The following is a 16,308-nucleotide window of genomic DNA, read 5'->3' on the forward strand; positions in this document are numbered from 1 at the left end:
TGCCAATGCCAGCAGGAGGAAGTGGCTGATGGAGCTGCTGTTGGACATTTGCTGGCGCTGCACATGGGGATCTATTCATGGAGAAAGGACAGTGAAGGGTTAGAGGAGATGCCTGTAACCAAAATCAAAGGCATTTCCCAGACACCCTCCTCTGTAACCCACACAGACACTCTTCAGTGTTTAAGAGTTCTGAGGTTTTCTTTTTAAGCTCCTCCCATGTCTCTCCTGCTATTCTGGGATATCAGAAACCCTCAGCATTTCTGTTTCCCTCTGGTAGAACACAGTTAGTTCCCCTGAGGAAAGATTATGAGTGGAGATTGCAGGGAGATGGTCTCTCACTTGACTGTGTTTGGAGTTTCTCTGGACTTTCACTTTCCTCACTTGGAGGATTTGTGCACTCCTAAGTTTTTTGTAAAGGTCACCAGGCACTGCTGAGAGCAGATGGATCCACCACAGCCCAGCTCCACATTTGTAGCCAAGGACTCACTTTGCTCATTTCACCAACCCAGCAGCATTTTCAGTGTCAGAACACCTCTGCCTTTCCCCATAAATCTTATAACTCAGACATGCTCCAGGACAGGTTTGCATCCTGGATTGAAGCTCCCAGCTTGGACTGAAATCTCAGGGAGACTCCTAAGTGTCCTTATGATGGCACTGGATAAAGGGAGATGCAGCTCCTTCCCTGGCTGCACTGACAGCATTGCCCAGAGCCGGGCACTGGGCACAGCGTCACCCTGAGCCAGCTGTGCCCCCTCCCAGAGCCCCCAGGGCCGGGCAGCTGCTCCCAGCCCTGTGCTCTGCAGAGGGAACTGGGCCCGGGGCTGCAGAGCTGCCCCACGGCTCTGCTGCAGCTCTGCCTGCACAGGAGGGGCTTCACGCCTTGGAGCCCCGGCCCTGAGGGCAGAGGCTTGGCTGGGGGACAGGAGGGAGGGGGCTTGTTCAGAGGGAAGGGCTGCACTGGAGGGGATCCTGTGGAGATCTCTAAACTCTCCCTGCCACAGCATTGCTGGGTTTTGTTTCCTCCCCTTCCCTGATCTTCTCTCTGCTTCCTGGAGATTTTCCTCTTGCAGGTGTTTCCCTGTTCCTGATCTCTCCCTGCCAGCACTCACAGACCCCAAATCTCTGTGCACTCTCCCTTGCCTGACAGAACCCTGCCTGTTTTTAGGGCACTGGCTGTGGGCAGGTTCTGTTTGCAGCTTGGAGAAAGGACAGCTCAGACTGAGCCTGATGGGTCCAGCAAAGGTGATGCTGGTGCTGTCCATGGACAGAGTGGCTGAAGGAACATTATGGATCTGTTGTGAACCTACTGATCACTAAAAGTAACAGTTTGGATGTCTCAAGCACTTGTCAAAATTCATAACTAATATTTAATTAATGATTCATAATAATTCAATAATTCCTAACTCATAATATAATTCATAATAAACCTTTAATATTGATCTCCCTTTTCTTCCATTCTCTAATAGTATGAAACTGAATGCAAAGTCTCAAGAAATTTCCTCATATTTATCAAAATCCTTGTCCTGGAAATATTCTGTGACTGATAAGAAGCCCCCAGCATGTCAGAGATTCAGGAGCATTTCACCTCCCCTGCAGCAGAAATAGTCAGAGTTGTACTCACAGGGTCTGCAGGTATTGGGATGTTCCAGCTTTAGGAGATGGCTCCAGGAGCTGCAGCTGCATTGTCCTGCAGCCAGAGGTTCCTGTGCCAAGGGCTGGCAGGGATTCTGCCCCAGGCACTTCTCAGCACCTTCCCAGCCCTGACTGATTGAAGCTCTCTGTGCCTCTGGGCTGTGCCCGGGCTGGCTGCAGGCAGTGCCCCAGCCCTGCTGGGCTGCCACAAGAGCTGCTCATCAAGAGAAATGTGCTTTTGAAGCTCTTCTTGCTTACCAGGAGCTGCCTCTGTGCCAGGAGCCCAGCCCAGCTCAGCAGCACAGACACAGCACAAGGACTTTAATGACCCTCTGGGGCTTTGTGCTCAGGCCCTGAACATCAGTCCCTGAGAGGCAGCTGAAGAAACCTCTCCAGAACTCCAAGGCAGAATCCAACTCCAAAGTTTCTTGGACTTTTAATGGGTCCCACTGAGGGAAAAAATTGAGAAAGTGTCCCCAGGCCCCAGGCAGAGCAGAGAAGTGGAGGCAGTGATGCCAGGTGGGGACAAAGAGAAGCCAAGTCTTGGTGGCCTGGGGCACAGCAGCAGGGTCTGTGCCACCAAGGGCTGGGAGGACACACCTTGTCCTGAGGCCCTGGGGCCTCCTGGCACAGCCCCAGCCAGGCTGGGCACTGTCAGCCCCTTGTCCTGCCCTCAGCATCCCCCCCTAGCCCACATCCCAGTGGCCTCAAGGATCTGCTGGAAGGAGTCCCTGGGGAGCCTTGCTCAGCAATGGCCCTGGGGGCTCCTGAATGCTCCCAGGGACTGCAGGTTTTTCAAAGGACTTTGGGTTTAGCTTTTGCCTTGGAGTCTCTGAGAGTTTTGTGCAATCATGGCCTCCAATTATCTGCTGTAATTAGTCCCTGGAGAGGCTTTGTCAGTAACAACACTCAGTTGGGCTCATTAATACTTCAAGGTACTTCAGTTATTTTAAGGTACTTGGTGTTTCCCTTTTGATACAGACTCTGTGAGAGGTTTGTGCAATCATGGCCCCAATTATCTGCTTTAACGAGTCCCTTGAGAGCTTTGTACTGACACTCAGTGGGGCTCATTAATACTTTGAGGTACTCAAGGTTTTTAAAGTACTTTGGATTTTCCTTTTCACACCAAGTCTTTGAGAAGTTTTTGTGCCATCCTGGCTCCCAATTCTTTCCTCCAAGGAGTCCATGAGGAGCCTGTGTTGGTATGGACCTTACTGGGACCCATTCATGCCTTGACACACTTTGGGGTTTTCTTCTGACTTTGACTCCTGGACAGGTTTGTACAATCTCAGGTCCTGAGGTTCCAGGGCTCAGCTCCAAATGCACCATGGGGCTTATTAGCATCAAGCAAGTCCTGACAAACCATGGCTCTGCCTTAATTTACCTCTGCTCTACTGCAGTTCATTAGGAGGGTTTCCTTTTTCAGTTATGGAGAAATATTTCAAAGAGCTTCTAGCAAGTATGTATTCCTATTTTAAAGGGTGTCTTTTATTGCTGTTCTTATTACACAAGAGGTGATTGCAGCATTCAGTGACTGATATTGATCCAGCAGGGACTCTCCTAAGGAGCTCTGGCCTGCTCAGAGAAGCTGTGCCTTGAGGTCTGATGCAGCGTGGACAACCTTGCTCCACATTCCCCAAGCCCATTTTGTCTCTCCTCAGTCACCAGGGACCTGCTTTGCTCAGAGAACTGGCTGTACACAGCCAAAGAGGGTACAGTTTCTTTTATATTTTGAAGCAATCTAAAACTCCTGAGTTTCCCCATTGAAAACAGACATCCTCCTCAAGTGTGTGCCAAGCCCAAGCTGCCACCAAGGAGGTTCCTCTTCCCTAAGGCAGAACCCTGCAAGGAATATTTTAGACACACAGGAAGTTCTGCAATAAACACAAATCCAGAGTTTGCTCAGGGCAGAATTAGACCAATTCCTGACGGACAGACCAGCTTTGAACTCCTTGCAGCTGAAAGCTCCAAGTTGGGAGGTGTGGGAGAGACCCAAGAGTGAGGGAAGGGAAATGCAGAGCACCCAGCAAGTGCTTCTGTGCAGACAGGATGTGGGGAAGGGCACTGCAGACCTTCCCTGGGCCAGCTGGGAGGGTGGTTCATCATCCCAGTCTGCACTGGGCCATTACAAGACACTGTTGGATGGACACTGCACCGACCCCAGCGTGCCAGCCCATTGCTCAGGGCTGCTGTCACTGCCCAGAGCCAGAGGGGATCCCTTGCTGGGGGCTTGTGCCATGGCCACCTGCCCTGTGCCGCACTGGCCGCTCAGGCACCAGGAACCAGCAGCAAAGGGCACTGCCAGGGCCAAAGGCCAGCTCAGCCAGACAGAAAGGGGCAGTGCTGGCACTGTTTCCATGGCAGCCCTCACTGGGGGTGACACCTGGGTCACCTGTCCTGGCAGCTGCCATGGAAAGCCCTGGCAGGGACTGAGGGCACAGACACTGGCACTGAGACACGGCTGGGCCGGGTGCTGAGCACAGGGCTGAGCACGCAGAGATGGTTTTGTTCTTGCTGAGCTGCAACAGAGCCAAGGCCTGTCCTGCCCCTCCTCCAGCCACCCTGGGCAGGGGCTGGGGCTGTGGGGTGCTTGGCAGGGGACACAGCCAGGACAGGTGACCCCAACTGACCCCGGGGATACCCCAGACCACAGGACATCATGCTCAGTGTATGAAGTGCAGGGAACAAGGAGGAAGGGGGGAATGTTGGAGTGAGGGTTTTTGCCTTCCCAGGCAACTCTTAGGCAAGAGGGGGCCCTGTTTCACCAGCGGGCAGTGTCAGTACCGAAGACACAGACACCAACTTAAGGAATCCTGTAATTTATATAATTCACAGCTGCAAAGAATTACAAAAGGATAAGCTCAGCAAAGCACATAATCACTAGCAAAGAATTACAAAAGAAGCTCAGCAATCCATCCAGTCATTACCACCAAAGATTGCCTGCAGTGATTAAAGAAAGATCCATCACCAGTTACCCTCAGACTTTACCATCACCCAGATCCACACTTCAGCTGGGGCAGACAAGGACTGCAGAGCCACTCCCAGACACTGGGAATTCCTGCAGGTGCCTCCACCTTTGCAGGCAAGGAGCCTCCAAGCCCACTGTGAGAGGACACAGCTTTTACACTGTCAAACAAACAAACTGACATCACTGCTAGGGTGGGAAGATCTGTTTTCATTCTCCTGTTTGGTTTCTCCCAAAGCCTGGCCAGGGCTCAAGGAGGAATCAAGGGAGTTGACTTTGATCCTTCACCCCCAAACAAGGCCAGATGGGACCTTATCTGGTTTCTGAATACAGAAAGAGAAATCCATGTTTTATCAAGGAACACATCCACTGATCATGTTGTTAATAATGCTTTGTTAATGAGTGGATACTAATATAACATTTGGTTGAAGGTTCATCTAGAGATGAACTTTGCCTCAGGGCCTGTTCAGGCCTTGATCCCAGCCTGTTCAGACGTTGCTACTTGGATGGGCCCTGAGAGCTACAATGAAGTACAACATTCATAACCATTCTTTCAACAGCACAATTTAGATTTAGATATTAGGCATAAAGGCATCTCCCCTTGTGCTTCAATTAAGTGCTGTTACATTTCATTACTCAAAGCTATTCACATTCCTTTTCAAACATGCCTAAAGAGTTGCTACTATTCTCTCTTCTTTATCAAATGCCTCTCTTTTCTTGAGACTGTCTCTTTTAAGGCAAGTCTCAATATTCCACTTCCCATCACAAAGTGTCACAACAACTCGAACATGGAATGTTAGAGTGCACACCAAGTGCACACACTGCAATGATGACAGACACTGCCACAAATGCATTTCACAGCAGCCTCCAGTTTGGCAGCCATGAAGCCAATCCCACCAAGAAGAATTTTCTTCTTTCTGCCACTCTTCTCCTGCTCTTTCTGTCAAGGTGATTGCTGACTGTTGGCCTTCAAACCCATCACTGAGAGCAGTGCAACATTCCTGTCCCATGACAGCCCAGGCTCCTCCTTGGCCAGCAAGCAGATAATCCAAGGCCATGCGGTTCTGTGGAGTCCCCATTTGTGTTTGTTGGAGCCCATAGGATGTGCTACTGGACATTTTAACAGCATCATTGGCTACTTCTTCTAATAATCCATCCAGTCAACTCCACAGGACGGGGCAGCACACATGGGGCACAGGATGAACCAGAATCTTTTGCTTTCTGAAACCCAAGGCACTCCTTGGGGGGAAAAAGTTCTCTGGGCCCCAACTCTTCCTTGTGGTTGTTGCTGAAGGACCCTAAATGGTGGCGCTGCAGCCAGGAGTGGGGTAACACTGACACTGAACGAGCTCCAGCAGCCCAAGCTCTACTGATATTGAGAGTGATGGTAAAACACAGAAATCCTCTCACACCGTGGCCTCTGTAACTAGAACAGGCTTCGGTTTCTCCTGAAGGGAAATCTTAGTGAGTCCTGTCAAACGGATCATTGTATTCCTGTGTTTTCTTGAACTGTCCCTTCACTGACAGTTACAAATCAGAGCCCATGGACAGAGTTCCGGCCACCCCACAGGGTGGGCCCTCCAAGGGAGCCCCATTCCTCCCAACTTCAGCTGGGAACAAACACAGAAATTAGTGACATGGAGTACTTTGGCTACCCTGATCTTGAAATTTTCAGAACTAATCATTAAATTTTGATGACTAATCCCTTGGTGAAACACTGGAGGTGTTTGTGGCAAACAAAGATTCTGGCTGACTATCAAGGTACAACTTACAGACATCAACAGTACTTTAGTGACACTGTTCTTCGTTCTTTTTTCTCAATGTCATTCGAGTTAGGAACAATAATTCTGTTGTCCATGGAGATGGAGCCTTTTCAATTCCAGAACAATGCCTCCAATGTTCTTTGCTGTTCAGCTTTACCATGTTGTCTGTGGCTAACAAGGCTTGGTGGGGCCCTTTCCCCTTTGGCTGGAAGGGGGCTGGGTCCCAGTCCCTGAGGGCACCCAGGCTCCTGGACGGAATTTGTGTGCAAGTCCCTCAGTGTCACAGCAGCCTCCATATGGAGCCTTGTGGATCAGAGCATTTTCCAAAGGGGCCATTGGGGCAAACAAGGAGATTTGGTCTGGCAGGATGTGTAAAACAATCTCCTGTAATATCTATTTGTTCTCACACAGAACACTTGGCTGCAGGGACATATTCCCATTGTTCCTGCCCAGGTTTCAGGATTCAGTGTTGTCTTTCCTAGGAGCTGTTCCTTCAGCTGCCTCAGGAGGGCCTTTTGGCTTCCGGGCCCACACTCTGGCTCCATTGTTAGGACTGCTGGATCCAAACCCTTTATCTCCACAAATGGTAATGACTGGAGGTGGATCTCCATTTTTCACAATCGTGCTTAAAATTGCAATATTAATAATTGTCCTACCCTGTCATGGGCTTGACTAATCCAGTCTTATTGACAATTGTTTAACAGAATTACTGTAATTTCTCCTTTATATTCAGCATCAATTCCTCCTTTCCTCCTGCCATGACATGAACACTTTTCAAGGCCAAGCTCCAAGCGAGCAGTTACCAAACCAAAGTGTCCTGGAGGAATCTGAATTCATGTCTCAGTATTGATAGCTCTCATTTGCTTCTGATGTATCCTAATTAATTCCAATGCATGAAGGTCCAGCCCTGCAGCCTCTGGGCTGGCCCTGCCAGGGGACATCACACCCACAACAATTTCCCAGGCAGTCCAAGTCTCTCTGTCCATAGTTGTAGTTGCAAATTGGGTGCAGCCATACACAGCCAGGGGGTTTCCATTTCCCCAGTGGGCCATTGTTAAGGGTATGGAGCACATCTGGGAGATGGGTTCTCCATGGGGACAGGTTCCCATCTCCTCATGTTTTCAACTGCTCTTTTAACAACCCCTTCACCCGTTCAACAAATCCTGCAGCTTGAGGATAGTCTGGTACATGAAAAACCCTGCAGTCTTAATCACAGCGTTTTTCATAGTAACAGACAAAGCACTCTGCATCACAGTATCAGCAAACCCTGTAAAAACAGACAATTTTATCCCCTCCTCTGACGCCGGCAACTATTTACAGACACGAACGGAACGGGACCACACCTGAACAGCGTCGTGAGCTGTTTATTTAAGAAGCATCAGTCTCATTACATGACTATGGCAATGGATCGATGCGAGCAGCTCGCTATCCAGACAGAAGGCCAAGGAAACTTAATGTTACAACATATTGTAAGATAGTTTCAGACCTAGTTTCAGCCAATTACATAGAGCAAAAGCATATTGACAGTCGTTCTATCCAACCACATGAAGCACACGTAGCTTTGGTTAAAACAATAGCAACTTTTTCTCTCATACAATGGTTCGTTTATAAAAGACAAAGCACAGAGCCCTATTCATATTTAACCTTCTAAATATTTACTAAAATATACTTTTTTGCAACTTAGAAAGCCAAACTACATAGCTTTATTGTTCTATTTCTCATGTCTTCGCTACTGCTGATATCTCTTTTCTGCTGCTTAAGCATTTCACTATCCTTACTGTCTCTGCGGCCTTTCTTTTTCCCACCTTTTCTAAAATCCTCTAATCCCATGGATTCCCACATCCTCCTTTGTTCATTGTATACAATCTCACAAAGTTTACCTCTGACATTAGGGTCCTCGCCAATTCTTTTCTGTAGAGTGATTAATGTTACATCCCTGGGCAGCCAAAGCTACCAAATTAGTATTGTCAGCACTATTTCACATTATTACTATTTTATACATAGATATAGATATTGATATAGAAATATAGATATAGCTAGATAGGTATAGACATACATATAAAATAGATATATATAAATATATATATTAAGGTCTTATTATACTATAAATATGTACATAGTTATTTATCATATTAATATTTCACTTGCACAAATGCATCAGAGCTCAAAATTAAAACCTTCTTCTGTTGCTCCATGTGGGAGCATTCCAACAATAATTGTTCCTTCTTGAGGTGCTGTTTCCAATGTACTGTTAACAAATTCATCTTTGTCTGCCCAAACCCACAAGTTCTTTCCCTTTTCTGTATGCAATTTTTGGATGCATTTTAAGACATCCAGGGGTTCAGCTTATTTTAACCAACTGCCCCACTGCTCACACGGTGCTGCGACCTCAGCCCACTCCAGAGCCAGCCAACTCCAGGGAAGGGCTTCTCACCTGGGAATTTCTGATGGCACTGACTCCTCACATTTACATTTAACAAGTGACATTTTGTTGTGATCTGGCCAGACTCTACCAGTTTTGTTTTACCAGTGGGCAGGGTCAGCACCAAGACACAGTCTCCAACTGAAGGAATCAGTGTCATTTACTGCAGCTCAAAGCAGCAAAGGATCACAAAAGGAGCAGCTCAGCAATGCACCCAACCATCACCACCAAAGATTGCAGCAGTGATTAAGAAAGATCCAGCACCAGTTAACCTCAGACTTCACCATCCCCCAGATCCACACAGCAGCTGGGGGAAGCTGTTACAGCCAAGGGCTGCAGAGCCACTCCTGGACACTGGGAATTCCTGCAGGTGCCTCCAGCCACAGGTGAGGCTCCAACCTCGCTGTGAGAGGGCCCAGCTCTGACAGTGCTGAATGAACAAACTGACAGCACTTCTAGTGTGGGAACATCTGGTTTCATCCTCCTCTTGGGTCCCTCCCAAAGCCTGGCCAGGGCCCAAGGAGGAACCAAGGGAGCTGACTTTGATCCTTCAGCCCCAAACAAGGCCAGATGTCAGATTTCATGGCCCTGTCTGGATTGCAAATACAAAAAGATCAATACCTGTGTCACTAAAGAGTGGCTACATCTATCACAGTGCTAATGACCATGCATATTTCATCAGTGAGCAGATACAAAGATAACCTTTGGTTGGAAGGCTCATCCAGAGGCCACCTTCGGCTCAGGGCCTGCTGTTCAGGCCTCACTCAGGGCTGTTGTCCAGGCCTTGGCACTTCAGGGACGTGGTTTAGTGCTGGGCTTGGCACTGCTGGGTGACCAGCTGGGCTGGATGAGCTCAGAGGTCTTTTCCAACAGAAACGATTCTGTGATTCCATGATTCTATCTGCTGAATTCAGCTAGGTCCATGTTAGCAGCACTCATTTGCTCACAAAGTCCCCTCTTGCTCAGCTCTTGTGGCCTGAGGCCGCAGCTCCTTCAGCTCCTGGTGCTAAGCTGCTCATGCTGAACGAGACAACTTGGAGAGAAGAACACAGTCCATCCAATTCCTTCTGGGACACGCAGAGGGGAGGGTGTGGAAACAGGAGCAGTGTTTGCTGTGGCCTCCTCTCTGCCCTTCAAGCCTTTCAGCACTTTGAACCAGCCAGGAGCTTTCTCCAAGAGTGCAATGGAGCAGCTGTTCCTGCTCTCATGTCTTGACTCACTCCAGTCTCTGACCTTGCCTGGTTTTGTCCCTCTTGCTGTGCCCTCTGTTCCCCCAAGGCTCAGTGGCTGCTGCCCAGGACTGTGGAACTGGCACAGATCCAGTGGTTGAGACCCTCCTTGCTGTGGCCTTGGAGCTGTCTGGGCACAGCAGCCTTTTCCATCTGGAAGCTCCCCATGGACAGGGAGTCCCCAGCTCTGTTCCTTGCACAACCTCCAGGAGCCCAGGGCTGCCATCTCAAGTCCCTGCTGGCACTGGGGGCTCCCAGGTGCCTCAGGCTGCTGTGACACCGCTGCACACGGGAGGGAAGAGTGGCAGGGGCTGTGCTGAAAGTCAGCTCCATATGCTGCTGCTGCTGCTGCTGCTGCTGTGGGGTCATTTGTCCAGCCCGTCCCCAGAGTCAGGGATCAGATCCAGGCCCTGCTGCTGCTCCCTCGGGATCAGCCCCAGTTTGGGTGTTGCTGTCAGGGTCAGCAGGAGTGGTGGCTGGAGCAGCAGGTGCTGACAGTGCCCCAAGCCCCAGGGCTGGAGGGGTCCCTGGGCTGGGCTGGGAGGGAGCTGCCCCTTGTTCTCCCTCTGCCCCAAGCAAAGCTGGGCCGGGCACAAGTGGGGCAGCACAGCCACCAGGGAGCCTGCGAGTCTCTTCCAGCCCTGGCTGCTCAGAGTTTGGGCCTTGGAGCCTCAGGTGGCCAAAGGCAGCTGCTCCGGGTCCCTCTGTGTGCCCCCATGTTCAGCAGTGCTGCTCCATCAGTCTGTGCCCAGCAATGGGGAAAAGCCTCAGCCCTGCAGGGCCAGGAGCTGCCAGGCTCTGCCTGAGCAGCTCAGCCAGCAGGAAGGGAGCTGCTCCACATGGGAACCAGGAGCAAAGGGCTGCAGCACCTTGTGCTGGGGCAGAGCCCGAATTCTGAGAGGGAATAACAGAGTTATTCATGTGCATTGGTGCATCAGCACTGCAGGTGCTGTGCCTACAAACACAGAGTTCGAGATCTGCAAAAGAATTCTGCAGCTCTTGACTGGATCAGCATGTCAGCAGTGCTAAACTCCAGCTTAGTCCAAAGGAAACACTTCACACCTCTGCTCATATCTGCTAGATTTTTTTCTTCAGGGTATCCAGAGAAAAGTAAACAGAGGAGGAGCCTACATTTTCATTGTTTATCAGAAATGTTTCTCTTTTTGCTGTACATTCCTTTTTAGGATGATTTTTCTGTTAAAAAAAGGAAAAAAGAAAAAAAATATGAAATATAAAAACAAAAAACAAATGTGTAGTGAAAATCTTCTCTAACTTTGGATTAAGAGGTAACTGGTATTTTTAAAAAGAGAACTCAGTTACTTTGGCATGGATCTATCTTACTGACATCAACATCACTTTTTAAAAGATTCTGGGTTTTGTTTGCAATATTAAGTTATTTTAAATTGTGGTTAAATCAATAAGAAATTGAAAGATGGATTGTGTATGACTGTGTCTTGAGTGTAAAAATATTGCAGTTTGGAATTTGGATTTAAAGTGTTGGAAATGAAAGTTATAAATCCCAATGGATTGTGTGACAGCAGCTTTTCCTAGAGGATGTGCAGCACTCCAAGGACTTCATCAGTGGGGTTGGGGGTACTTGGACCTTTGTCCTGTGCCACTCTGAGATGTCATGGAATGGAACTTCGCCTGCCACCAGCCCAGGTCACCCTCTGCCACCAAAGCTCCTTGGACCTTGTGCCCCCAGGCAGGCACAAAGTGTTTGTGCTTCTCCCCCTTTTGCACAAACCCACAGAGAGCTGGGATTTTTCCAAGTCTCATGTCTGCATTGGGCCATATTCCTAAAGAAGCAGCAGCCCATCCCAATGAATATGGTGAGTTATATGGATGGTTGTGAGCTCCACTTCCTACCTAGAAATCCTGAAACTGCTTCTGAATGCTGCTCCTTCAGCTCTGGGACACCTTCTCACACAGAGCTGGGAAAAAAATCTCCTGGCCACCAGTTAAATGGCGAGTTATGCCAAAGTTAGAGCTCTGTGGGAAATCTCTATCCATCCCTATCCTATTAATATACCAATATGTCGGGGTGTGCATGGATTTGTCTTGTGTACAAAGGAAGGAGTGTGCAAGCAATGTGATTGACACTTTCACTGTCCGTGTTCATCCCATACCCATGGGTACAGAGACGTTATGGAAACCCTGGCACACACAGAGCATTCTGTCCCTGGGTACAGAGACATCCAAGAGCCCTGGCACACACAGACCCTTCTGTCCCTGGATACAGAGACATCCAAGAGCCCCTGGCACACACAGACCCTTCTGTCCCTGGATACAGAGACATCCAAGAGCCCTGGCACACACAGACCCTTCTGTCCATGGATACAGAGACATCCAAGAGCCCCTGGCACACACAGACCCTTCTGTCTCTAGAGGATGGAGCGTGGTGGGTGGGGGTGGTTGGTGGGCAGCGAGTCCTGGACAGCAGGCCAGACCCGGCTCCAGCCCTGCCAGGCCCTGCCAAGGCTCAGTGCAGGATCCTCTGGAATGGGAAAGCCATTCAGCCTTCTCCCTGCCCAGAGGAGCAGTGCTGGCCTGGCAGCACAGGTTGTTTTCCCCTCAGGCTGCAGGAGATGAGAACACAACACTTGCCAGCACTGAGTGCGAGGCACAGCTCCGGGTGCTCCCCATCAACCTCAGCTCTGGGAGCACTGTCTGCCCCAAGCTCCAGGGGCTGCAGTGGGAGCCCGGCTGGGCTCTGCCCTGGGGCCATCCTGCAGGGACAGCTGGAAACAGGGAGCATTCAGCTGCCACAAACAGCCAAGCCAGGGCTGCAGGGCAGCTGCTCCAGCCCGGACTGCACTGCTGTGTGCTGTGCTCTGGGGCTGGGGCTCCCCACACAGGGGACTGGACTGGAGTGCCAGAGGAGACAGAGAAGCTTCAGCTTCAGCCTCACTGAGGTGGGTGCATTGGCTGGGAAGAGTGGGGAGGCTCAAGGGGATTCACAGAGCTCATCCTGCTGCAAGGATGAAGGGAGTTGGAACTCAGCAGTGAGGAGAGCTGAGGGCTGGAGAGTGGCTCTGAATGATACTAAAATGCCACTAGACCTCTAAGACATTGCTGCTCCTCAGCCAGTGACAGCATGAGTCCCTAAACCTGGGGCTCGGCCTTCCTTGTGGTCAGAGGCATCAAGATAGGCAACAGAGTGATGGAGACAGCAATGGGCTGGGAATTCACTGGGGGGAAAAAAAGGGAGCAGTTGAGAAGTAAAAGGCAGGTGGGGGAGAGAACTGTTCAGAGAAGGGCTGAGCTACAGCTTGAGCAAGCTGAAAAATGTCATTTGGAGTCATCCCAGATTGATTTGATTTCAGAAGATATTGAACAAGTTTAATTTTTGGGAGGTGTCACTCTGCAAACTTGAGCTGTGTTGCCAAAATGCTCAAGCAAGTCTGTGCTGCAGGTGACACCATTTCTTCTTTGGCTGATTCCGGCCCGGTGCTGAGCTCCAGCAGAGCCCTGGCAGAGCCCAGAGCAGCCTCAGCATCCGCAGAGCCCGGCTGCAAGGAGAGAAAGCAGAAACTGCCCGTCAGCTGAAAGCTCCTGTCCCTTGTCCCAGCTGCCCGTGGTGCCCAGGCCATGCTGGCTGTGCCCAGAGCTGTGCCCAGAGCTGCCCATCAGTGCTGCCTTTGGGAGCAGGGCAGGAGGGCAGGACATGTGCCCAGCCTGCAGCCAGCCATGGCACATCCACCTGCTCAGCAGCTGCCCAGAGCAGGATGCTCCTGTGCTTGCTGCCATCTCCCAAAAGCTCTGATCCCACCCTGCCAAGCAGACGGGGACCCACCTCATGCCATCCATGGCTGGAAGAAAAGCTGGTCCCAAACGATGTCCTCAGCCTGCTCCAAGGGCACGGCCCATCCACGCCGCAGCTGCTCCCAAGAACTTCCCGATCCAGACTGGACCAACCAGAATGCTTCCTCTAGAAAAACAAACAACAAATTGTTGAAAAGAGATGACAGACAAAAAGGGAAAAAAAGAACAAAGGGAAAAATCATATCTCTGTGAGGGGATTGAGGAAGGCCCAAGGCATGCCAGGGAAAAACCCAATCATGTGTGAGCAAAGCCCAGGCTTTCTCCCTTCCCCCTGCACTGTTCCCCACAATAACCGTGATCCCTAAGCAAACAAGGGCAGTGGAGCTGCCCAAGCCCTTCCTTGCCTGCACAGCAAAGCAGCCCCTGCACAGGTTCTGGAGTCCCACCTCTGCTCCCACCACAGGGGTTTGTTTGTGTTGGGCTGGCTGCCCCAGCCCCAGCCCCAGCCCCAGCCCGGGGCACGGTGGGTGCTGGGGGCTGTTGGCAGGACCAGGAGCCCACTCCCATTTCGTACCCACCCCAGCCCATGCCCCCAGCCCTGCCAAAAGCAGCTGGGCAGCTAACTGAAGAATTAGTTGCATCCATCCCAGCAATGAGTGGGGTGGGAACTTTTGGGTTGAGGCCAGGCTGTGCAATGCCCAAATCTGGGAGCATCCCCCTGCATGTGGACTCATCTGTAAATTTGCTGTGCAGCCAGGCTTTGAAGAAGGTGCCAGAATTGAAGTCCATCATCTTAAGCTTACCAGTGGCCAGGTCCAGGAAGAGGCTGTCATCCTTGATGTGATCCTCGCTGTCTCCTGCAGCAGCAGCCCCACCCGGTACAGCTTCTCTGGGGGCTCCTTCTCCTTCCCTGGGCTCAGACCAGGCTGTCAGGGCTCTGTCCAGGGCCCCAGCTGTCAGGGAACCAGTACAAGCAAAACCAGCTTGGATGGTGGCCACCAGTGCTGGGCAGAGCAGCTCAGCTCCAGCACAAGGGCTGTGTGCTCCCATCTGATGAGCCCTGGGCAGTGACACAGGCAGGACAAAAAAGTCTGGGGTTCCTTTGCTTCTGATGGCCAAGGCAGGTGTGGAGCTGTAACTTACCGGGGCCCTGCAGCACAGTGTGCCTGTGGCTCTCTCCCTTCTTCTATGGCAGATGAATATCCTGCATCCAAGGATGACAGAACACCTCTTCTAATGAGGGTCTGTCCCAGTCCAGCATGGATAAACACCGCCTGATCAGATCTTGGCATTCTGGGCAGAGAAACCAGAAACCGCTGGTCAGTTGGAGAAGGTTCCTGTTGGCTTTGCCCAACCATTCCCTGCCCACTCCATGCTGGATGTGCTCAGAGCTGGGCCTAAACTTTCCCATCAGTTCCCTGTTTTGGAGGCGAGCAGGAGAGCAGGACATGTGCCACCTCCTCAGCAGCTGCCAGAGCGGGATGCTCCCGAGCCCGCTGCTGTCTCCCAGCACTGGTATTGCACCCATGCCCAGAGAAGAGGATCCACCTGGAGAAAGCCATTGTGGCAGCGAGAGCTGATGGTCCCAGCAGATGTTCTGGTCCCTCCTGAAAGGGTGCTCCCCGCAGACCATCTGGTGCAGCACGATACCCAGGGACCAGATGGTAGCTGGCTTGCCATAGTACCAGCCAAAATGGGTCCATTCCGGGGGGCTGTATGATGGTGTTCCTATGGAATACAGATGGAGTTCATCAGGGGGATGCTGCTGCTCCCAGAGCCTGGCCCCAGCATCCCTGGGCGTGCAGGGGCTGTCCCAGTGGCACACAGGGTAACCCACTGCCCCTCTTTCCAACACATGGGGTTGGAAAAGAAGCCATCGGTGTTGGAAGAGGGCAGCAGAAGCCCTGGCAAGGCCCAACCATGACAGAAACATACTTAGTGCTGAGGGAAAACCATGCCTTTATCCTCCCTGCCTGCATTGCCCCAAAAAACAAACCCAGAACAAACCAGGTGAGTGGAGCAGCCCAAGCCCTTCTCACCTGCACACCAAACTGGCTGGGGCACAGGTTCCAGGCCCCCCCATCTCTGCTACCCTCACCTACGGGTGTTTTTGTTGGGCTGGCTGCCCCAGCCCCAATCCTGGGCAGAGTGGTGGGCAAAGGCTGCCAGCAGGACTGGAAGCTGGCTCCCCACCCACCCCTGCTCAAACCCAACTCAGCTGAAATCTCAGGGCCATGAAGGGCAGCAAAAGGGAGAATCCCCGCTGCCACACCCAGCTTGGGCCCTGAGATGCTGGGCCATGAGATACCAGAACCAGGAGCACACCCCTGTGTAGGCTCACCTGCAAAGCGAATGTAGGCTGTCTCTTGCAGGTAGGTGCCACAGCCGAAATCAATCAGTTTGGCTTGCCCAGTGGCCAGGTCAACCAGGATGTTCGCTGGCTTGATATCCCTGTGCAGGACCCCGCAGCTGGTGCAGTGCCGCACGGCCTCCAGCACCTGGCGGAACAGCTGCCGCGCCACCTCCTCGGAC

At 51.3% G+C, this 16,308-nt stretch overlaps 1 pseudogene; it reads right to left on the minus strand.

Moving 5' to 3' along the window:
* Positions 1–16,308, minus strand: part of LOC135306046 (zinc finger protein 420-like) — a 124,888-nt pseudogene that overhangs the window by 20,459 nt on the left and 88,121 nt on the right.

The sequence above is a fragment of the Passer domesticus genome, chromosome 8, assembly GCF_036417665.1.
Source record: "Passer domesticus isolate bPasDom1 chromosome 8, bPasDom1.hap1, whole genome shotgun sequence".
Lineage (NCBI taxonomy): Eukaryota > Metazoa > Chordata > Aves > Passeriformes > Passeridae > Passer > Passer domesticus.